The sequence below is a fragment of the Cebus imitator genome, unplaced genomic scaffold (genome assembly GCF_001604975.1).
Source record: "Cebus imitator isolate Cc_AM_T3 unplaced genomic scaffold, Cebus_imitator-1.0 Scaffold371, whole genome shotgun sequence".
NCBI lineage: Eukaryota > Metazoa > Chordata > Mammalia > Primates > Cebidae > Cebus > Cebus imitator.
Genome location: NW_016107686.1, coordinates 1,397,808 through 1,422,936, shown reverse-complemented (window position 1 = coordinate 1,422,936; position 25,129 = coordinate 1,397,808). Strand labels below are relative to the sequence as shown.

The 25,129-nt window shown below is 35.5% G+C and overlaps 1 protein-coding gene across 2 annotated transcripts in view; it reads right to left on the bottom strand.

Moving 5' to 3' along the window:
* Window positions 1-25,129, bottom strand: part of CNTN4 (contactin 4) — a 974,474-nt gene that overhangs the window by 710,639 nt on the left and 238,706 nt on the right. For both annotated transcript variants that reach the window (XM_017507289.2, XM_017507292.2), the window contains exon 2: window positions 13,412-13,467. The gene's annotated coding sequence lies outside the window, so the exon portion shown is untranslated. The remainder of the gene's footprint in view (window positions 1-13,411; window positions 13,468-25,129) is intronic.

The following is a 25,129-nucleotide window of genomic DNA, read 5'->3' as shown; positions in this document are numbered from 1 at the left end:
TGATTTTGAATTCTGACCCTGGAGTCAAGATAGAAATGAATGGGAAACCTAACTCTGCCACAGACTTACACTGAGATATTGGGAAGCTTATGTAACCACTTTGAACCTCAGGTTCTTTAATCAGTACATTGAACAGATGTTAGGAGATGTTGGAACCCACCTTAGGTTACGTTATAAGAAAATGTGTTTATAAGGATTAGGAAAGTGCTGGTATGTTATATGTGCTCTAAATATATCAGCTGTCAAAATTATAATTAAGTGAGGACTCCTTTATGGTTTTTGTCTTTATTAATCTTATTTTAATTGATAATTCGTAACAATATACATTTATGAGTAAATGTGTAAAATGTGATGTTTTGATGTATATAAAAATCAAAAATGATTAAACCAAGCTAATTAACATATCTATCACTTCACCTATATTTTGTGATGAGAGATTTGAAATTTACCCTTAGGCTGAAATATACATTATTATTGATTATAGTCACCTTGCTATGCAATAAATCTCAAAACTATTCCTTTTGGCTATACATGTAACTCTGTACCTTTTGACCAACAACTCCCCATTCCCTCCCCCTTCAACCCCCAACCTCAGTAACCATCATTTTACTACTTCTATGAGTTCAACTTTTTTAGATTTCATATACAGTAGTGCCCTCTTATCCATGGTTTGCATTCTGGAGTTTGTTACCACTGTCAACCACATTCCAAAAATATCAAATGGAAAATTCCGGAAATAAAGATTTCATAAATTTAAAATTCTGCACCATTGCGAGTAGTATGAAGAAATCACTCTGTCCTACTCCCAGAGGAATGTACAGCCCTCAGTTAAGGGAGATAGGTGAGATTGTACATATTTGTTTTCTGTTTTTCAAGCATGAGAACTTTGTTCTGTTTCATTCTAATACAACTAAACATCATCCACTTCTTTAGTGCGAGTAAGGTCACCCTTATCCCATCTTTGAGGAATTAAAAAAAAAAAACTGTGGAAAGTACATTCTCTCTATCTACATGCTGAACATCAAGACTTTTGTTTGGTGTGAATATGTTCCACGTTTAATCAAACATTTCTGAGCCTGTTTCCTACACTGTAAAATGAGATTTGGTCTAGATATTATCTGGGGTAGATTTTACTTAGGGTGTCCTATGAATTTACTCTTTCTAGTTTGACTATTAAATCATCTCACATTCATGGCAGAAGTTGTATGACAATTATACAATAAACAAAACTTGAGCTTCAGCAGTCAATATGGTTGAAGTAAACTCAATATAGGAAATTTTGCAAACATACAATCACTAAAACAAGGAACTAGTACATGTACAGAAATAAAGGTATATATGTTGGGCCATTTTCATTGCCAACTATATCATGTGTTGGGGGCTGCATTAATCAGAATTAATTGGGCTATGCTAGAGTAAGCTACAAATGAAGTAAAAGGCTTCCAACATTGAAATTTTTTTCTCTCTTACTCATGCATAATCTGGTACTGTTTGCCTGTTTTGCTCCCCATTTTCCTTTGTTACATTTGCCTTGCTTAAATTTTTGTTGGTTAGTAAGACATTTAGACAGTTCCTGAATAAATTCAATTTATAAGCATCAATTAAATATTGACTGAGAGCAATTTATTTCTCGCTATTTCACGAACAAAAACTTAAGGAAGAAACATTACAAGGTATTTAGACCCTCTGAATAACAACTTTAGAAGTACGTGGAAAAAAAGAACCACTCCTAGAATTCCACTCTATTTTTTTCCTTATTTAAACATACTTATTATGTCTTTATCTTATACTAGTACATAGCACTTTACAGCAATTGCCTGCCTCTTTTGTTCAGAATTATTAGCATTAGGACAAATCTGTCCTTGTGTACTTTTGATGCTCCTTTTATTTCACTGCCATCAACCACTTGGTGGAAGTTTTTATTTTCCTGCTATTTTTCCCCCTGAGGAGTACAGATGAGGTTAAGAAGATTATTCAGCAGCTGTGTCCAATCACCTGCTCTCCTAATCCTTGGTTTTCATGTTCTTAAAGAACACTGCTGGGGATACCTTAGGTTCTGTCATTACCAACATGGTTAATCCTGCTATTCCCTAAGACTTGGCATCTACCTACTCTGAAAACAGCTGTGATTACAGCTCTCCTTTAAAAACTTCATTCTCCTAGCAAAGGTCTAGTTAGATTTCATCTTATCTCTAATCTTTTATTTCACAGGTGGATGAAAAGGTAAAACAACCACAATGACTGCCCTAAGACACATTCAGTCCTTGATCTTTGAGACAAGTGCCTGTCTCACTTCAAAACAGATCTTAATGGGAAGAGTGGATTGCTGTAAGTCTATACCCTGTCCCTCATAGGCTCAGAAAGATGTTAACATCATCCTGGTGCATGATACTTCATCTTGTTCACATAAAGTTGACTATTGTGTCCCTTAGATTTCAGGGCACCAATCCTCAGGTTTAAGCTTCTCCAATTTCTCTAGCTTGTTTGTGGTTGTTTCAACATTCTCAGTATATTATATAGGTCCATCAGTACTCTGAGATCTTAGTTCACTTGGCATTGGTATGTCTCCACTGGATAAGATTATCTAAGTTTGTGCGTTTGCCAAATCAGAGCCATGCTAATATTCTGCAGATAGTCTATCATTCCCTACAAGCTTGGATCTGTAATACATATTCTCTACAGTGTTCAAACAAATATATTATTTTTACATTTTCCTTAAAATTTTCATGGATAAAACATGAAGAGACAGCAATTCACTGACAACCTGGGTAATATCTGTTAGTATATGTTTGACTGTGATGCTCAAATCATGGAGTCTGTGATTCTGTGACAATTTTTAAAGAAGATACTCTAAATGGAATTACACTGTGTTCTTCTAGGTGATTTATGAAGTTTACGGTCCTTCATTTCACATGCAATTAGAAGGGTTATTTTGTACTAAATGTTCTAAAGACTGTTTTGCAATTTTAACAAGCTACTATAAGTCTCAGTTTAAACAAGAAAAGGTTAAAAATGCACCCTAATTTCTTTTTCTGTATGTAAAAGGCAGTAGTGCAGGCTGACTTCAGAAGGTCATTTGAAAAAAAAAAAAAAGTCAACGAGCCCTTTGTTAGTATTACCTCTTGAGACTCTTAAAATGGCAAACATAATTGCATTCATTTCTAGGTATAATAAGATATGATGGATCTTTATATACAGGTACATATGAAACATTGCAAACCAATCCAGTTAGGGTAAAACATTGATTGCAATAATATAAATGTAAAAAGATTTCAGCTGGAAAGAAATAATCAAATATTACAGTACTGGGGACAAAGTTGTATCTTTCTTGAAAACTTGTCAGATTTAAACTTGCTTAACTTGGAGAAAAGAATGCATTTATCTAAGGCATAGAGTTTCAACTTCTTATTTTACAGATGGGAAAGCTTGAGCCCAAGAAAGTTTAATGATTTGTCTAACATGACACAATTGATTAATATCAAAATGGAAAGAAGACAAGAGACCTGGTATTAATTCTTGTTTTTCTTCCTATTAGTTCATATTGAGATATGAGTCATAGGGTTAGAAGGGCATTGTGGATAATGTAATGTGAATAATTTTTTTTTATAGGCTAGAAAGCTGATGTTAGAAACTTACAGTTTGGAAAACATGATGAACCAAGCTAATATAGATCAATGGCCACCTAAAACACAGAAAAATAATGAATAGAATACAATTAAAACAATTTAAAAAAAAATCTATCAAGTTTAAGGAAAGGAAAGGGTATGCTGAAATTCTTATAAAGGGACAGAGGAACTGAAGACTCTGCAATAAGTTTCAGTTAATGTGGTGGTGGCTGAGGGACAGGCTGGTTCTTGCTATAAGGACTGAGGGCTGGTGAGCCAGGGTATCCAGGAGACATAGTCTTCCAAACACAGGGAGATATATCTAAAATCCCTGTATAAAACACAGATTCCCTAAATCCATGAAAAAAAAAAAAAAAAAAAAGCTAGTTAAATGATGCAAAATGACCTCAATAAGAAGCGAGGAATTCTGCTGTCTTTGGACTCAATATGACCCCTATAAGAAATTAAAAGCTCATGCCTGGGCCAAGCCTAAGTATATGATCTAAATAACACTACTGATAAAATATAAGAAGTGAATTCAAAAAATGATGTGTCATCTTTTATATCCTAAAGACTCAATAAAAGCAAAAGCAGAACCATTCTTGGAGAATGCTGTCACAACACAGGGTCCCTAGCATTCCCCCAAAAAGAAATACTTAACTAAGGTGGGCTCACAATATAAAATTACAAACTATGTGGGGAAAAAAACTACCATGAAAATATTCAGTTTGCACAGTAAAAGAAAGATACAGTGTAAGCACTAAAAAAATAAGATTAGCGACTATGAGTAGAAATTGAGTATATAAAATAACTACAAATAAAAAGGAACTAAATCCATGATAAAGCAAGAAAATATCATTTTTTTAAAAAAAGATAAAACATCTTCTAAAAATTAAAAATAGAAATTGAAAATTAAAAAAAAAAATGATCATTTGGAGTAGCCAGTCAGTGCTTTCCATAAATTACATTTCTCCTTCCTCTCCAGATGCAGAATAAGATTGTATTTCCTTATAGTCTTTGGAGTCATCCATTGGATTCTTTTGCTAGTGGAACGTGAGGAAAAATGACCTGTCAACTCTGGGAGGAAGCTTTCTGAGCCAGATCACGATTCCACAGGTTCTCTTTATTTTGTCTTTGCATTCCCAGACACTGCCTCCACAACACAGGGCTCCCCTGTTAACTTTCACTGGAATGTTGGATGAGAGAGAAATAAGCTTTTCTTGTTTTAATCCATGACACTTTGGGCTGTTTGCTAATACAGCATGAACTAGCCAATCCCGATGATACAAGAGTTAAGTAGCAGAATAGACATGGATGAATAATAAATTTAAAAACTGAAAGAATACAGAGGAATTTTCTTATAATACAAAATGAAGATTAAAAAAGTGAACAGTAGCTAGGAATTATGGATAGGAGAAATAAATGGTCCAAAATATGTTTAAGAATACAGAAAAGGGAATACAAAAATAATCTTAGAAATGCCAATATTCACATAAATAATAAACAATAATTTTCCGCAACTGAAAAAAAAAAGTGGGTCCTGAGGTTGAAAAACAGAATAGCATGAAAAACGGAACATAAATGCATACTTGGAAATATAATAGTGAAACTGCAGCACTCCAAATGTAAGAAATGTCTTTAAAATGAATAGAAAAAAAGACATATCACATACATATCAATTTGACTTACATCAGATTTCATTATCTGTAGTAATACAGGATAGAAAACACTTGAACAATATCTTTATGATATTAAGGGGAAAATACCATAAACTAAGAATTCCAATCCTTAACATTATTCAAAAATAACAGCAGAAGAATAATACTTAATGGTACGCAAATATTAGAGAGCTTACCATTAAGAGAAGCTGCTAAAAGTTTAATAGGTACCTTGAGGAAAAGGAACTGACACTCGAAGGAAGTAGAATGCTGGAAACAATAAGAAATAAACTGGCCAATATATAAGAAAATCTATGTAAGTTAAGCCTTGACTGTATTATATATAATAATAATTACTAAGAGGAAAAAATGTTGAACTAAAATAATATGCAAAGACGAACAACCTGGAACTTTGGGTGATACAATTTGAGTTAAAGAATTTTAGGTTTTATTTGGGAACATTGTTAAATTTGACTTTGCTGAGGTTAAAATTTGGCAGAGCACACTAAAAAAGAAAACAGTGAAAAATCCAAAATAATAGTAAGAAATAATGGAATTAAGAAAATCAGTTAATGTAGAAGGTGGAGAAACATTTACAAACAAAAAACCTGACACAAAATAAGGTGATGGAAAGAATGTTACAAAATTTCAGGAATCAAAATAAGTGCAAAAAAAATCAACTCTTTCAGTAAAAAAGAAGGGGGAAAATTCACACTGAAAAAAATCCAACTACATGCTGCTGAAAGAAGATACACCTAAAATTAAACATAAGGTTGAAAACAAATTAGAAAGGAAATCTCAGGCAAATTTAATCTAAATAAAGTACTATTATGTCAAGAAGCAGCATCAGGAATAAAAAGAGGATCATGCCAGTAATACAAAGAGGATGATGCCATAATGCTCGAAAGATTAATTAATCAAAATTAATGGAAACTCAGTGCATATTCGTGATAAGTAGCCTATCAGATGGTCACCCAATAATTAGCTGTAGTGCAGAACTATAACCTCTGCTTCTCGATCCTCACATTTTCTTCCTTTGCAGCACTTAGCACAATATGTATTTTCTCTACTTGTATATTATCAATCCCCCTATTAGATAGCAAACTAAAAATTCCAGGGGATATACATATATTATTTGCCACCATATCACCTGGTCTTAATACATGTTCTAGCATGTACTCAGCTTCCCAAAAATACTTGTTGGGAGAACAAATGACACCCATGCTCCTGATATTCTGACCACGCAGTATAGCATAATCCTTTCCATTAACCATAAGGAAAACCATAAAAGATCACTTGGATCAAATGGAGCTATTCATATACTTATTTTTAAATAATTTAGATGAAAAATTTCTGCTTACCAATACAGCTTATAAAATATATTACAGAATAATACAATTATCCCTTATATTTCCAGGTTATAATTTTCATTTCAGTTTCTGAAAACAGAGACAAGGTTTTTTTAAAAAGAATCTCTAAAATATTACTGAAAGGAAAAAAATTATAAATAACAAAAACGATGGACAATTGAATCACACATTTTCAGGCAGTAGCTTATTTTCTTATTGGCAGGAGCTTAAATTTTATTCAGAATCACATGCATGGAACATTTTAATATAAGGCCACAGGGGTATATTCTTTTAGCTCTAACATCTCACTTACAGTATGTTAATACTGTTCTCTCAGCACAGGTAATGTTACTTCTGTTAGGGAAGGCTCTGTCAACTACCAAGAGAAACACAGAAAGAATAAAAATCATGTTTCTCTGTCAAATATTTCATTGTTACATCTAAATCCCTCAGGGGCTGATTAAATTCATTAAGAGCTAACAGAAATTCTAGCCATACTTTTCTTTCTGGCTAAGATGTCAGGAAGAGAAAAGCCAACCCTGGGACAGTTGAACTGCCAAAAATTGAATGTGATAGCCTAGTATTTACAACCAAATAATACTAATTATAAAAGTATCAATTATGAAGGGTCTATTTCCTAGCTGGCACCACAGTAGGTTCATAACATTTATTTTTCCTAAGCTAACAAAGGGCTAATTAGTACCCTTATTTTACATTTTGAGAAATCTCAGAGAGGTAGTCAGTTAAACATTTAGAACACAAACTCATTCTTGTCTGACCCCCATCATTCAGAATCTTAGTATGAAACCACGAATCCTGACTTTTAAAAATTTGACCTGGGCTGGGAACAGTGGCTTAAGCCTGTAATCCCAGTACTTTGGGAAGCCAAGGCAGGCAGATCACGAGGTCAGGAGTTTGAGACCAGCCTGGCCAACACAGTAAAACCCTGTCTCTAATAAAAACACAAAAATTAGCTGGGCATGATGGCAAGAGCCTATATTTCCAGCTACTTGGGAGGCAGAGGCAGGAGAATCACTTGAACCCAGGAGGCAGAAGTTGCAGTGAGCCGAGATCACACTACTGCACTCCAGCCTGAGGGACAGAGCTAGCCCCGTCTCAAAAAAAAAAATTTGACCTGGCCTTTGGCCTTGGCAGTCAGGTTGGACAGGACTCTCAGGAGGGCAGTGTGCATGGATTTGAATGACAATGCTTATTTTGTTTTATCACTCATATAGTTTGGATGTTTGTCCACTCCAAATGTCATGTTGAAATCTGACCCCCAGTACTGGAGGTGAGGCCTAGTAGAGATCTTTGGGCCATGGGGGAAGATCGTTCATGAATGACTTGGTGCCTTTTCATGGGTAATGAGTAAATTCCTGATGTATTAGTTCATGCAAAAGCTTTTTGTTTAAAAGAGATTGGAGCCTCCCTTCTCTCTTTTGCTCCCTCTCTAATGGTGTAGCAGGCCTGCTCCCCCTTTCCCTTCTGTCATAACTGGAATCTTCCTGAGGTTGTCACCATAAACAGATGCTGGTGTCATGCTTCTTGTACAGCCTACAAAACCATAGCCAAACAAACCTTTTCCTTATACATAACCCAGCCTCAGGTATTCCTTTATAGCAATGCAAAAAAGACTGAGACAGTCACCATAGCTGTATTACCAGTGGAGGATCTTGATTATGAATTGTCCAGGTTCTTGGCATTTTGAACAAAACACACAAACAAAACAACAAAAGAATGAAGCAATGAAAGCACAGATTTATTAAAATAAAAATATATTCCACATAATGGGAGTGATCTTGAGAAAGTGACACAAGAACACTGGTTATGGAATCTTCTGGGGTTTCAATACCCTCTAGAGGTTTCTCACTGGTTACTTGGGTACACTCTTTGTAAATGAAGAAGCTACACAATGACTAGCCTGACTGGTTGCAGAGAGTGACCAATCACAAGCTCAAGCAAAGTTAGAAAGTTTCTCCCTATGCAAACGTCTGATTGGTTGCAGGAGGGGGCCAATCAGTGGCTGAAGTGAAATTACAAAGTTGCACATGGAGACTTGACCCAAGACCAGTGTGATTGGTTGTGGGAGGGGACCAATCAGGTACTGTTCATTTTTCATTGGCAATGCAGTTGAAGGGGATTAGCCTCTGATCCTTTTGTTAATTGGGCATGGGGAGGTGGGGATTTTCCTTTTGATTCAGTTCTAGAAAGTCAGTGCAAATTGGCCTTAGGTTTACCCTGCCTCCAGACCCTATTCTCCTGCCGCAGCTGAAGTTGAAATTGTGTCTTCCAAAAACATATTTCCTTATCTATTGCTTTATTGAGATTTAATTCATGTATTATAAAATTCACCATTTACTGCACAATTCAGTGGTTTTTAGTATATTCACAAGGTTGTGCATCCATCACTACTCTCTAATTCCAAAACATTTTCATCACCTCCAAAAAGAAATCCTGTGACCATTAGCCATCAGTCACTCCCCATGTGCATCTCCCCTTAGTTTCTGGAAACCTACTAATACACTTTCTATCTCTATAGTTTTCCCTATTCTGGGTATTTCTTATACATGTGTATTAGTCCATTCTCATGCTACTAAAAAAGAAATACCTGAGACTAGGTAATTTATAAAGGAAAGAGGTTTAATTGACTCACACTTCAGCATGGCTGGGGAGACCTCAGGAAACTTAGAATCATGGTTGAAGGGGAAGCAAACACGTCCTTCTTTGCATGGTACCATGAAGAATAATGAGAGTGAATTGGGGAGAAAGACCTTTATAAAACCATCAGATCTCATGAGGACTCACTATCATGAGAACAGTGCCTCCACGATTAATTTACCTCCCACCAGGACCCTCCCACGACAGGTGGGGATTATGCAAACTAAAAGATGAGATTTGGGTAGGTACACAGCCAAACCACATCAACATGGAATCATGTAATATATGACCTTTGGTGTCAGACTTCTTTTATTTATAATATTTTCAAGGTTTATCCCAGTTGTTGCATGTATCAGTACTTCATTTTCCTAGCATATTTTAATTGTTAATAATGTAGCCTAACCAAAAAGGAAAATTATTTATACCAACGCAGAACAAGAAGAATGTAACTACCTTCTTCTGTTTTCCATATGTGTGTAGGTTAGACTAAATTTTCTGGTATTAATGAACTAACACAACGCAAGCCTATAAAAATATCACAGTCTCTACTTTACAGATGGGTAAAAAGAAGAAAACAAAAAGAGGGTCAAAGAGGTTAGGTTATCTGTTAACATATTAGATGGAGGAATTCAAGTACAGAGCTTTGAAAATAAAGCCAAAGTTATTTTCACTTAGGTTATCTGTTCAAATATCAGTTGCAGGAATTCAAGTACAGAGCTATGAAAATAAAGCTGAAATTATTTTCACTTGGTTGATGGATATGTAATAAGAACAACTAGCCCATTCAACCACTTTAAGTTCTTTGTTCAGACATTTAGAAGCAAAGATAAGCCTCCACGTTTTATCAATCCATGTGTCTTTGGATAGCTAAGGATATTGAACTCAAGTGCCTACTGGGGCTAGATAAATAGCAAATGGCATGGTGTGATGAACTGGAGAGGGCATGGGAAGGCTGCTTCTGTTCCGTTAAGCCCTCTTTGTTCTCTGGAAATGCACATCCAAGATAGAAAGTTATTATGATTTCTTTTAAGAGAATTTAAAAAATCATTTTATGTAAAATCTCTGAATTTTTAAGTGCTGGCAACAAGTTAAACTTTATTTTTCTTTTTGAAATTACTATGTTAAAAAGAGCAAATATGTAAACCAAACTAACTGTTCTGGGGAAATTTTGTCTCACAGACAACAACTTCTATAATCTGTGGTAGAGAAAAAAAGGCCAGGGCAGCACCAGAGGGTCCTTGGGACCTCTTTGTGTAGAGCCCAAGGGGTATCATCAAAATGTGAGGGAAGCTACCTCCTGCCTTTCAGTCCATTTCTGGAAAGATTCAACAACTTAAATTTTAAGGCAGAAGGATTAGAATAGGGAAGATGTCATTTAATCTTTCATTCTTTCCATAGATAGTTATGGAAGACATCCTTTGTGTATGTACTGCTAGGTTCTTGAACTGTCAGATTCTTAGAATACCATGAAGAACAAGAAGGTGCAATCCCTGGCTTCAAATGTCCACAATGGGAGGCTAAGATAATTAAGCTAGCAATTACAGGACAGTGTGATTTTCATAGTGTTTACACTGATGTTGGCACAAGAGGGAAATCTAACCCTAATAGGCATTTGAGTTTAGTATCTTCAGCTACACAAAGATATATAAATGGATAGAATAAAAGAAACCAGGGAAGTCTTCCTAAAAGAAATGAAATTTCAACTGGAATAAAAAGAGCTGATCAAAGATGGAACAATAAGTAAAATCAAGGGAAAATACAGCACATCTAAACAATTTAAAGAATTTCAGGTTGGCAGAATCTACTTGAGAAAGTGAGGTAGGGGAAAGAAACAAAAGTAGCAAGGTTAAGCAAGGGCCAAATGACGCAGAACTTTGTAAAGCCAAATTTAAAGGCTGAGAATTAACCCAAGGAAAACAGGGAACGATAAAAGATATATTGGTGGTTGTGGGAATCCAATTAGACTTAGGAAGTGATTTAGGAAGATCACTCCTACTTCACTGTGTGCAATGGATTGTAGGTAGATGAAGGAAGTGAAAACAGAAAAGAAGTTAATGGCAAGCTAGAGGACACTCAGAATATCATGGAATAACGTTGCCACCTTGAGAAGGCCTATTTCTGCTGGAGGAGAGGGACCTCATGGAGTAGCTTGCCCTGACCTGTGAGCTATGCTGAGACCCAGAAGCATACACAGTCAATACCGCAGAGTCGGTTCCAGATAAGGAGACCCAAGCAGCTGATCCCATAGACTCATAGGAAATAATAAACAGTTTTTAGCCACTGAGTTTTGGGGTGGTCGGTTATAGAACAATAGCTAACTGGTTAAAAAATACCTTACTCAAGCTTAGCTCATGAAAAAGAACTAAGGAATCAAGTGAAATAAATTTCTGAATATATGTATATATATATATTATTTAAATATATACATTTATATATTTATATATGTATATATATGCACATATATATACATGTGTATATATGTATACATATGTATATATACACGTATATATGTGTGCATATATATACATATATACGTGTAAAAAATGTGTATATATACATGTGTGTATATATATGGATGTACACATATGTATACATATATACACATATGTATATATGTATATATACACGTATATGTGTGTGTATGTATATATACACATATGTATATTTATGACAAAGTCTTGAAAATCTTGCTCTGTCACCCAGGCTACAGTGCAGTGGTGCTCACTGCAGCCTTGACCACCCAGGCCCAAGCAATCCTCTCACTTCAGCCTCCCCAGTAGTTAGACTACAGGCATGTACCACTATATATGGCTAAATTTTTCTATTTTTCATAGAGACATGGTCTCACTGTTGCCAAGCTTACTATTTTTTTAAATTGAGGATGTTAAAAATCTTAGAATCAGAATCATACACTAATATTTTACCCAATGTTATCAAACCCTCTACTGAATAACTGAATATTTAATTTTTACCTTGCTTGAGAGAAAAGTTGGCTATCAAGATGTAATTATTATATTATTAAAACAAACAGTATTTTATGTATAACAATTCAATGAGACCTTCCTCTACCCCATGTTATGATTTTTTTCTCATAAACACTTTATTAACAATAATTAGCTTTAATGTCACTAAACTCCCTTTTAAAGAATAGATGCTATTACAAGTGAATTAGATGCCCCAAAATAATATGTTGAAACTCTAATCTCCAAAATCTGTGAATGTGACTTTATTTTTAAAAAGGATCTTTACAGATAAAAAATCAGGTTAAGATGTGGTCATATTGGATTAGCATGGGCCCTAATTCAATGACCATTGTCTTCCTAAGAAGAGGGATATTTGGATACACACAGGGAAGACAGGCTCATGAAGACAGAGGTAGAGATTTGAGTGATGCATCTAAAAGCCAAGAAAAAACAAAAATTGCCAGCAACCACCAGAAGCTAGAAGAAGCATAGGAAGATTCGTCTCCTTGAGAGCCTTCAAAGAGAGCCTGTTCCTGCTAACAATTTCATTTCAAATTTGTAGATTCCAGAACTGTGACAGAATAAATTTCCATTGTTTTAAGACACTCAGCTACTTTATTAGATCAGCATCAGGAAACTAAAACATAACTATTTTACTGTTTTAGATCTCTCTATATATTTTATTAAGAAAAAAAAATTACATGCATTGGAGACTGTGAGTTACATTTCTCAGGTTTTATCCCTTCAAAAGCTTCAACTTTAAGACCTTAATATTTATAGGACTTCGTTAATTTAATATTCTTGTTGGTTTGACTGCTAAAACATCCTCTCCTATAAAACCATTTGGCAAGAGTACAACAACCTTTACTTTATTCCCAATACAGTTTCTGTAATTACAAATTCTAAAATTTTTGAATTACCAAATTAATTTGAACTACAGGAAACCTACCTCGAGTATCTTCTCCAGAGAAAAAATGGAAATAGTCTATATTTCTTAGTTTCAGGCTGTAATTTATCTAACTTCACTACCTTCATTAATTTCAACATTCATAAAAACATCAAAAACAATCTCATGCCATCAGTCTGTAAGGGAAGATTTTCAGTGTTTCCATAGAAACTAAGGATGCTAATCAAGGTGAACTGCATGTAAGGAAAATCTTCCCTTGTGGGAAGCTTACCTTTTAGGGTAGCTCTTGAAGCCACATGCTGTGGAGTTACTCTTTGTCGATGATTCCTAGAATAGAAAGAGAAAAATACACGGATAAATACATTTTTTCAAGTGTAGATACGTTTATATGTAGCTATTGCTTAATTGCTGTCTTCCCCTTCTAAAATTAGATTAGATTAGATTAGAAGAAATTAAAAATTCAGTACATTTGGTGTGGATTTCCACCTTAATAGAATTGTGTAGATTAGGATCCAGGATCCATTCTCTGCCTTGCCTCCCATGAGCTGGGTGACTTTTGACAAGGTCACCACCATCACCACTCTTTCCCTTCTTAGTATGATGGCTCTAGGGGCCTATGATGTTTTATGGCATTCAGATTCAATAAAAGAGACAATTTCTTAAAAGCGTACATTAAAAGCAATTTAAAATAAAAATGGAGCAGTAAACAGACATCTTATCATTTTTGTTAGGTATGTGAATACATAAAATGAGGGTCCCAAACAAAAACAAACGCTCTTCACATAAATTGTATGTTCTCTTAAAGCTACCAACTTAAATTGTGAAATAATTTTTGCTTCAGAATATGTTTCCCTGGAGAACCAACTTTATTTTCCCTAGGTATATATATACAACACGCTTAATTTTACCTAGAATGAAGGTATATATATTTATAGTTTCATGTTTATTCATATGGGTATCCTCTAACCAAGTTTCCGCTATAGATCACTTCTGTGCAAAACAACTGTCTTGTAATTTTAATAAGTGAAAATATAATTTTATGTTGATATGTAATATAGACTAGTTAATCAGAAATATCTTTAATCATACAATTCTACTCTGGCTTATTCTTAAATATAACATAATTGGTTATAATAAAAATGTTATATTTTCTTGATTAGCCATAAATATATCTTCTTTTCTTAAGTGTATGCCTTCTGTGGCTGAATTGCAAAATAATTCATCTCTGTATTAAATACCTAACTACCTTTACTCTCAGGATAATATCAATAACAACCAGAAGGTAAAGACTAAACAGGTATTCTTCATATCATTAATATATTTCAAAATATAAAATTATCCCTGACCTTTCTCATATACCCCCAAAACACAAAATTCCATAAATGATGACACATCTAAGAAAATATTTCCCATGGATTATGAAAAATTACACACATTCACATTAACTCTGAATTACAAATACATCATCATCTGTTTGATTTTAATATGGTCAGTTACCAGCTGTATAAACATGAGCTGGCTATAGAATTTTAGTATGTATCAAAACACCTATCTTTCTTAAAGACAGCAACTGATGTGAAACTAAAGCTGTATTTACAGCCATTGGCACCATTTCCAACTCCAGTCTACCTATCAACAACAATTAAAATGGTAATAATACTATAGACATTGGTCAAAGTTTTTGCTTTCTTTTAAAAGTATTACTAAAAATTTGTCATATATATTTTTTTCCTCTTCACAGAAAGAAGGTGGAGATTAAATTTACCCTATCCAGTGGAATACTACTGGAAATGCAAACTGAAGTTATAATTTTATTCATTAAAATAATTATGTTCCTTTTATTTGAGAGCATAAGCTCTAGGATAAATTTCTTGGGGTGTGATATTGGTTCAACTATTTTCTAATCATGTGGTCTTGTGCAATTCTTTAAATGATATAATCTTCAATTCTACTTCTAAAGTGGGGATAATAACAGTATTCATCCTCAAAGAATTATTTCAATCCTCAAATTGATAATTAAGTTACATAATGCAGGCTAGGTATTCAGGCTAGCCACTGGATATAATATCCACTAGTAGTAGCAACATTGGCAAGAGACTCTCATACATCATGGATAGTGTCATGAATGTGACCGTACACACAAAAAGCAGTACCTGAAGAAAACATATGCTCCCAAATAGTTGCTCATTATAGAAAACATTATTAAATTCACCCCTTTGATTTTTGTAATTGCTTCCAGAGGGAATCCTGGCCAAAATAACTTTATCTGTGGAGTGAGCCAACATATCATGAATGCATTTATCAGGTTAGTTAGCTACCATGGAGCAGAGCAATGCCAAAGAGAATAGAAAGCAGGATGGAAAGGTTAGAAAAGTAAGGCGGAGTACATGGGAAGGACCCCAGGAAGGCCTCTGAAATAATAGTTCCTTAGTAAAGAATGCATCCCACCTGTTGCTCCTGAAAAGACTAGCCCTATATGCTAGTTCAACCTAATAGGCTACAGCTATTGAACTATCAATTAACATTTGACCCATATTAAGTCAACAAGATTCCCTCTTAGAGATTTTGAATTGCAACACTTGAGAGTTTGACGCATGCAAAGTTGGAATTGTTGTTAAAGAAGTCAGTCCCGAGAGAACCAGAAAAATAAGACTTTCAGAGAAAACTAGAGTTAAGATTACATACACCCTTACTCCTGATCCACATGAGAAATGAAGAATTGAAAAGAGGGTAAAAGGTAGAGGGGCAGCCACATTTCCTGACTTTGTAAGTCAAGTCCCCATGAGGTTAGGTTTTACCTAGTAGTTTGTGCTTAGATGGCTATCATTTTGCCTGGAATATAGTTTCAACAACCCTTATTATATGAGTTAGTTTAAGTTTCTGAATATCACAACTGAATGGCTACTGGCTAAGAAATTATAAGCCCACATAAGCTAAGTTTTCTGTGAATAATACAAAGTCCCAGCTTTGTACCTGTAGAAATGATGGAGACAAATATGGGAGCAATTAATAAGTTAAAAACCACCCTACTATGCTAACAACCTACATATTTGCAAGGACACTTCCATATATAAAAATTCCTGGCTCATGAATATGAATCATAATCAACAGTCCTTTTACTATCATAGACAAATAGCTTTTATATTGACAGTAATTTTTTTTTTATTTAGAAATTATTTACTGGGAGAAAAGAAACAGACCAAGGTTTCTGACCTCGTGGGGTTTGCTGTCAAAATAAAACTACTACTCTGCCACATCCCCCACCCAAACAAACAACAAACATCATCAAAATATACATAAAATAATAAGAGATTATTTTTGAAATAATCCTCTTAACAAAACCATAACCTTTCAGGACCATAATGGATCTTGTGCTCCAGTTACCTTCAGTACATGTTTTTAGCCTAACCCTCATCACAAAATGTTTATCACTGTTCCACTCACCCCAACACACACAAACCTTTTACTGTGGAAAAGTATGTACCTGTGTTGTCTTATTTTTCAGTTTGAAGGTGTAGAGGCTAGTATAACCTGGTCTAAAACAGGTCCTCCCTAAATGTATGCTCAATGAGTAAATGCATCCAACTTACAATCTAAGTTATTATAAACTAAGGGTTATGCCAAAATAAGTTCCACTTCCATAGTGTATTTTCATAATGGATCTTAAAAGGAAATATATAAGGCCGGGCGTGGTGGCTCAAGCCTGTAATCCCAGCACTTTGGGAGGCCGAGGCAGGTGGATCACGAGGTCAAGAGATCGAGACCATCCTGTTCAACACGGTGAAACCCCGTCTCTACTAAAGCTACAAAAAATTAGCTGGGCATGGTGGCGCGTGCCTGTAGTCCCAGCTACTCAGGAGGCTGAGGCAGGAGAATTGCCTGAACCCAGGAGGCGGACGTTGCGGTGAGCCGAGATCACGCCATTGCACTCCAGCCTGGGTAACAAGAGCGAAACTCCGTCTCCCAAAAAAAAAAAAAAAAAAACGAAATATATAACGATGCCTCAGCTGATGTTGAGATGTTGCTGATTTTATAAGCAGGAATTTATTCATACCTCATTGGAAAAATGTTGAGTAGCCACATTCTTGTTAGAGGGAAAATTAGATATAGTTAAAACTTCCCATTTCAGATTAGCCAGCATGAACAGAAATGAATCAAGTAGACAGCTAGGCAATTTCATACCTTGAAAGAAGGTTAAAAAAAAAAAAAACCCACAGGATTTTTTCTTGGCCACTTTTGCACTGCCTTACATGGAAAAGAAACTATCTATTGCACTTGATAGGCTAATAGTCTCTCCCAGGAGGTGAATACAAGGAAAGGCCTTTCATTTTGCCCACCTTCTTTAAGCTCAGCTTCCTTTTGCATAAAATGAGCCTAATAATTGTATTCCCACCTTTAGCTGTTGTTGTGAGGGGAGACTGAGGTAATCCATGAGAAGAATGCCCAGTTCATGATATGCAGAAAATAAATGTTAGCTATCATTATAATTATTTTTTTAAATCATGGAAAATTTACTAAACTTTCCATGTTCACATTCATAACTTGTATCTCTTATCCTAAATTTTGTTTTTTATTATAAACCACACACAAAAAAAATCACATATGAGAATAGGCAGGAATACATGACCAAGTGAATAAACAGACAGATTTCCCTCTGCCCAGAAAAACTGGGTTCAATCTTTGAAGAAATCAGCTGTTGTCAACATAAATGCACTTGCAATTTTACAACAAAGGAATCAGAAATCCATGAATGACTGCAGAGCTTCTTAGCTAACAGCAAATAGGAAGATGCAGCAGCTGGCAAGGCCTATGTCAGAAAGGATGATTTTACCCTAGGGGACAAACTGTCCTGATCTAGACCCTTTCTGAATACCTCATAACCAAAAGGTGTTACTTATTAAGAACAAAACAATCCTTCCCAAATGACAGCTAAGAGTATGAAGATAATTCTAATGAACATGTTCAAAACTCAGTTGCAGCATCTCTAAAGCTTTCAGTTCTCAAAGACATAGCATCCAATATTAGGAGGGACGAAAGAGTGGTCTCTTTTCTTTGTCCGTTAGAGTCAGACCTGGTTTTACCTAACAATAAATGTGTATATGGTTACCATTGATTACAAGTCTCCTATAATTGCACTTAGTCACTCTGCACATTATGCAGTGGATAAAATATTATCAGTGGATAAAATTATCAGTGGATAAAATACAGGTTCTAAAGTCATATCTGAGTTGAAGCTTTAACACTTATTTGCTGCATGAACTCAATCACGTTATATAACTTCTTATAGTCTGTTTTTATCATCTGTAAAACAGGACCCAAATTATCTACCTCGAAAGGTTCTTCTAAAGATAAAATGGGCCAGATGCCTTGGCTCAAACCTGTAATCCCAGTACTTTGGGAGGCCAAGGGAGGCAGATCACTTGAGGTCAGAAGTTCAAGACCAGCCTGGCCAACACAGTGAAACCCCATCTCTACTAAAACTACAAAAATAGCTAGATGTGGTGGCGCACACCTATAATCCCAGCTACTTGAGAGGTGGAGGCAGGATCGCTTGAACCTGGGAGGTGGAGGTTGCAGTAAGCTGAGATCGTGCCACTGCACTCCAACCTGGGCAGCAGAATGAGACTCCATCTCAAAATATAAATAATAATAAAAGATAAAATGATACAAAAACAATCCAGTCTATAGCAGGTGATGAATTAATGATACCTGTTATTAACATTATTGGAACATCAAAGAATAGCATCAAATGACAGGTAAGAGTTACCATTTTGCAAATGTCCATATTCTAAAAGGCCATTGTATTTAATAGGCTTTTCCTTACAGCTCTCCTATTTTGCTTACCTTATTGATGGCATTTTCCATCACAGAATCAGCAGGTATTTCTCATGGCTGTCTACTTCCTTCGCAGGTAGTTAAAACTCAACCTGAACTTTCCATGAGAGGTAAAGGTCATGTAGACATTAAATTATCCATGTTTATTTTCAGAATTTCCATCAGCTTTGCTTGATATTATTTAGCATTAACATTAGGGTTATTAAACCAATACTAAGCAAGAGATTACATTTAAATGCATTTTTCAATGGGAATTGGGATGCATTTCTAATCGTGCTGTCTAGCTGCAAGCAAACAAATCGTCATTTGATTCCTTTATCATTTCACAACGAATAATATCAACCACAGAGATCACAAATGGGTTCCCCACCACACAGTCAAAAGAAAGAAAATACAAGATGATACATAACAGGCTTTAGAGTTATTAAGTGATAATCACATCCTTGGGACTTTCATTGGGCACATTAAGTAGCACCACTAGAATATGATTATCTCTTGATAACAAGGGTCCCTACAGCTCTCACAAAGTGAGAAAAAAGTCATTACTGTAGGGAAAATGTGTATTTATTTCACTGAACCATAAAGCTGACAATTTAAGCAAATGAACAGTGGTTCTCCTTGAGATGACAGTACTACACAGTGTAGAAGGTTTCCTACCAAGGTGACACAGGCACCATCACCTTGAAGAATCTGGCTTGAAGAGCTTTATTCTGGAAGACTAATTTCTGAAGACTTGACTACAAGATAAACAGGTCTGGAAGATGCTTAAGAGCCTAGGATCTATGACTCTATTTAAGACAGAGAGGGGATTGAGAACAGCAATGGGAATGGCTTATGCTGCTCATCATTTTAAGGCCAGAGAGTTGAGACTCTGAGCTTCACAAGTTGTCCTGATGTAACATAATTAGGACAGCTCATTGGAGAGGATAGAGACAGATGCCTGTCTACAGGATGCCCCGGGGCGAACAAGCAGCAACATCAACATAGGAAAGTGCAGTACATGGATTAGAATTTGGAGAACAGGAGAATAAAACAGGGATGAGCCTTTGACACTGCTCTCGAGGATAGGAAAAATAGCTTTACTTGAGGATTTTAATCAGCATGAAAACTCTTCTCACCTAGTATTACTCAGAAAAAGTGGTATTTTCTGATCTCCCTAACTCAGAATAGACAGAAGTTTTTCTTTAGTCTGTTTCTAATCAACAAATGAGTGAACAAAAAGTCTTCTCAGAGTTACCAGGGAAATTAAAGAAAAAACTGAGTTGAAAGCGTTCTGTAAATATAAAAGACTCTTTATCTGTCAGATATTAATATTACCATTATTTGGAGAGATTGCTTACATAAACCTTAAAATGAGACAAGAATACATCTCAAGCATTCTGCCAGTGATGTGATTTGACTTTATTTATAAAAGATAATGCTAGTCAAGAGAACACATTAAAAACCATCATACTGTAATATTACTGGAGCAGTAGTTGGCATTGTAGCACATAAGTTAGTATTCTCAAATCTAAAGTTTTCAAATATGTGCAAAGATATCATCAATCTCAAATATTTACAACAAAGAGCCTGTCACGCTGAACCCCTATCGACTCCAAAGGGGATGGCACCAGGTTCAAGTGACTGAAAAAGAAACCCAGCACCAGCAAACAGGACATGGGATTTTATTGGAGCCTTACATACCCCAGAGAAAGACCAGTGGTGTTGGGCTGGACAGGAGAACCGCCTTCCATACAGCTGAGTGTCCATGGGCTAGACAAGATAACTCCACAGCCCAGTAGCAAAGGACTGTGCAGAAAAACTGCAATCATTTGCAAAGGGCATGCCGTTTATATAGCCTTTTCACTTAGCACGCTTTTCCAAACAATCTCCACCTGGCAATCTTCAACCCAAAACACGGGGCCTTGAGCCCCTGTGTGGCGCCCATGTTCCAATGGATAGCTCTGGAGGCTCAGATGTTCCCCATTGACAAGGAATGATTCTCCCTCTTAACCATTCCCAGGGTCCTTAGCTTGGAGAACACATTCAGGTGCATCTACCATACAGAGTTAGTCTCAGGGTATGCTTAAGTTATTACTATCAGGTGCATTTACCCTATAGAGGCAAAAATTCTATTGCTCTAAATCAATGGTTATATCAACTAAAGGCGATTTGTTGGCAAAGTCTGAAGACATTTTTGGTTGTCATAATCAGAGCAGATGGGATTTGTTACTGTCATCTCATGGGCAGATGACAGCAAAACTGTTAAACACCCCACGATGTACAGGACCCTATCGTGAACATAGACACTTACTCTGAGCACCTACTCAACTGGTATCTGAATGGCTTGATTCCCTAAGTGCCTAATTCTACCATTCAGTAGCCTGAAAAACTACCTCATCTGCCTCTATATCCCAGGAAGAAAGAAGGAAAATAATTATCTTCAAAAAATTAAAGCCCATATCCAAGTGTAGAGTTTTAGCCCCTTACATTTCCATTAAGGAAAATTATCAGATTTGGCCAAATAAAGTTCTATCCTTCCCACTGGGAAACCATATGGGAAATGTCAATGTGCTGGCAATCTGCAAAACCAGAAAATGAAATTTTGCAGAGTTCACCATTATTACAAAAAAACTGGCACAGTTGTACTGACAACCTGTCACTCTACATTCCAAGTCATCTATTATGCCAATTTTTGACATTCCACAACTGTTTAATGTGTCACATTATGTGACATGATATAAAAATATATTGGACATTTATAATTTGATACATCCTATAGATGCTTGCCCCTTATCTCGGTATTAACTTAGGGGGAAATAGTACCTACATTTCTGTAAAGCAAAACAAAAATACAAAAACGAACAATGTAGAGTACAGATCACAGAAAACAGCTATAGAATGCCAGAGTCTAACTATTTTCACATGGATAATTTCATATACTCTAAGAAGAAATACAGCATAGAGTATTGAATCTGGGTTTTCAAAACCCAGCTCTTCACTTTCTAGCTGAACTTCCACAAATTACTTACATTCTCTGTACATTTTATAATGCCTCCTTTATAAAATGAAGATACTGACCCTCTTTTCCTCTATGATATTGTGCTTTAGAATAAGAAATACATATTTGGTTTTCATTTCTTGACAAATAGCTCCTAAAATCCCTGGAATCTCCAAAGTGTTGGTTATCTTTTTGAAGGCTAATGACTGGTGTCCCAAGACTCCTAAATAGCCTCAGGATTGGAGCCAGTTGCCAGGTGAGAAAGCATGTGATTAGAGGGTGGAAACTGAGTTCCACTTATCTCACTCCCAACTCCAAGGAGGGCTGTTAGGAGGACTACATAAATTAATGCTTATTAAGTGCTTATAATTTTTCCTGGTACAAAGTAAAGCGTGTTTTTAATAAAAGGAAATGACTCAATAAGGCAGAATGTATTATCTCATTTTATAGATGTGATAACCAAAGTTCTGTGAGTCGAAGTAACTTTCCCCAGATAACACTGGTTTCTCAACTTGAGTTTTTGCTCTGCACTGCCCTGGTGCTCCTGAGCTGTAGTCGGCCTCATTCTGGGTGATTGCCATTTGAGTGCTCAACTCCTTTGCTTAAAAGACAGAAGGGGGTAAATTACACAGTGAAGTATTTTTGAAAAACAACATGTCTGAAACAAACTGTAAAATGGAAAGCATGACCTGGCTTTCTTCATTGAGCACTTATCCTATATACACTGGATAACTATGCAGTGGGTGACATAATGGCACTTGCGAGTGAAGGAAACATGGTCTGGAGGCCGGAGAGGCTCACTGTCTGACACTTCTTGGCAGAAGACTTGTCCACTGCCACTGAGTGATTTGTGTGTAATGGAAACCATGCTGAGAGCTCTGAACTATAATTTCAACCATGAAATATAGAGATATAGGAGAAATCACAGTTTTAAATAAATGGTCATTACACTACTGGTAGTAGACAGTATTATTTTTGTTTTGTGAACATTTTAGTTTAAATTGATGTATATTTATGTTATACTTATGTAAATATTTGCAAATTTATTTTCATGTTAATTTTCCATTGGTGAAAATTTTTATTTTATTATTTTCCATTTGTGAAAACTTTTACTTCTATTTATATAGATTTAACCTTCCTTCATGTTAAAAATTAATTTAAAAACCCGGTAGATTTATAGAAAATGGTAAATAGACAACCTAGAAATTGTATGCAGCAATCTTGACATTCACAGAAGATTGGTTCCAGAACACCCTGCAGATGCTGGAATCCCTTATATAAAATGGTGTAGTATTTACATGTGACTCCTGCATACCCTCCAGTATACTTTAAACAATCTCTAGATTACTTATAACACCTAATACAATGTAAATGCCATGTAAAGAGATTTTGTACAGTATTTTAAAATTTTTATTATTTTTTAGTTTTGTGTTTTCTTTTTTCCAAACACTATTGATCTGCATTTGGTTGAATCCACAGGTGTACAAGCCGAGGATATGGTGGGCCAACTGTATCAGTGTCAGAAAGACATGATTTTTAATTTACAGCAATGTTCATGGCTAAAGCCCCTACAACAAAAGACAGATTAATAAGAGAAGTGCATACAATTAATTTAATGTAAGTTTTCCATGATGTGAGATTACTCAGAAATGAATAATTAAAGACCTAGGGAAAACTGTATTTTTAATAAACAGCTGTTCAGAAGTATGATTGGAAGACAAAAGGGTATGATCTATCAGTAATAAACCAGGAGGAACTTAGAAAATTCTGTTTGTTCAAATTCTTCTTGGCAACCATGTGTGATATTGTTTTCCTCTGGGTATAAGACAAGATCCTTCAGGTATGAAGGTCTTATGACCTACTTCAGTGGGGAAGGAGAGAGGGGAATTTTTTCTAGTTTGTACGATCTGCTTCAGCTGTTTCCTCAAATGCTAAGGTGCCATATTTTGGGGTAACGAGTCTTAAGCACTGTCATCTATATATGAAACGGAAGATTCTACGTGAGTAATCAGATCTAGAAGCCCAGAATAGGGGAGGTTCCAAATATGGCCCTGCTTTTTGCTAGGAACATCTACTTATTTTGGCATCTTGAGGAAGATCAATACTTCTCACCACTGCACTAAAGAATGTGTGTCCTTTTCCATATATATATGTGTGTATATATATGTATATATATATTCCTTAAAGAGAGCTACATTATGGTTTTCTTTAAAGAGAAGGACTAAGTATACTGTGACACATTTTTGAAGGGAAATACAGGTAAAACATATATAAAATATAAGGCATGACCTGGTTTTCTTTTTTAAAGAGGGAGAGATCTACTGATGCAAAAGCCAGGTGCCTCCTGAACTCTAAAACAAATATAAAATGAATCCTAAAGATCAGTATGTGTTTACAGTATTATAGACTATTTTGCTATTACCATGAGGAATGAGATGGAAACTAAATAGCACAAAGAGGATGAAAGAAATTATTTTACAACTTTACTGAACTGAGCTACATACACACACAATAACTTTCAGGATTGATTTCCTGCCTAATTTTGATGGAAATAGCCATCAATTTCAAAATTCATGCACAAGTATATGAAGAATGCAAACATTTCCTACTCAGTGGGAAATACCTGTATCCTTTTTGAAAATATACTTAGCACTTTATACATATTCCCCCCGTTTCTCATTCCCAGGAGTCTATAATTCTATATCAACTTGATGAAATTTTCCCAAATTACCATAAATTAGTTGTGACTTAACTCCAAGGTAGGCAATGCTACACTTAAAAACACTTTGAAAATTAGCTTTCCTAGCTACATCTTTGTAGGTGGGAAGTTGTTTTATGCATAGTCAAGTACAAGAAAGCTTTATATGTAGGAAATTGTTTTATGGATAGTCAACTAGTAAGAGAATGGACTTCAGAGTTAGAAAAAGGCTGGTTTAAATTCTAGCTACCTCATTTACTTCTTTAGGACCCTGGGCAAAGTATTCTTTCTTAGCTTTTATTTCTGCATTTGTAAAAGGGAGATAATAATACCTTTCCTGCCCAGGGCCTCACAGACAATACTAATTCAAAAACAGTTGCAGCCACTCCTATTCTTGCTGCAGGTAAAATCTATTTCCCCATTCTGTCTTTATAAGGCACCCAGTAACCAGAATGAATGAGTTCTCAGACTGAAGA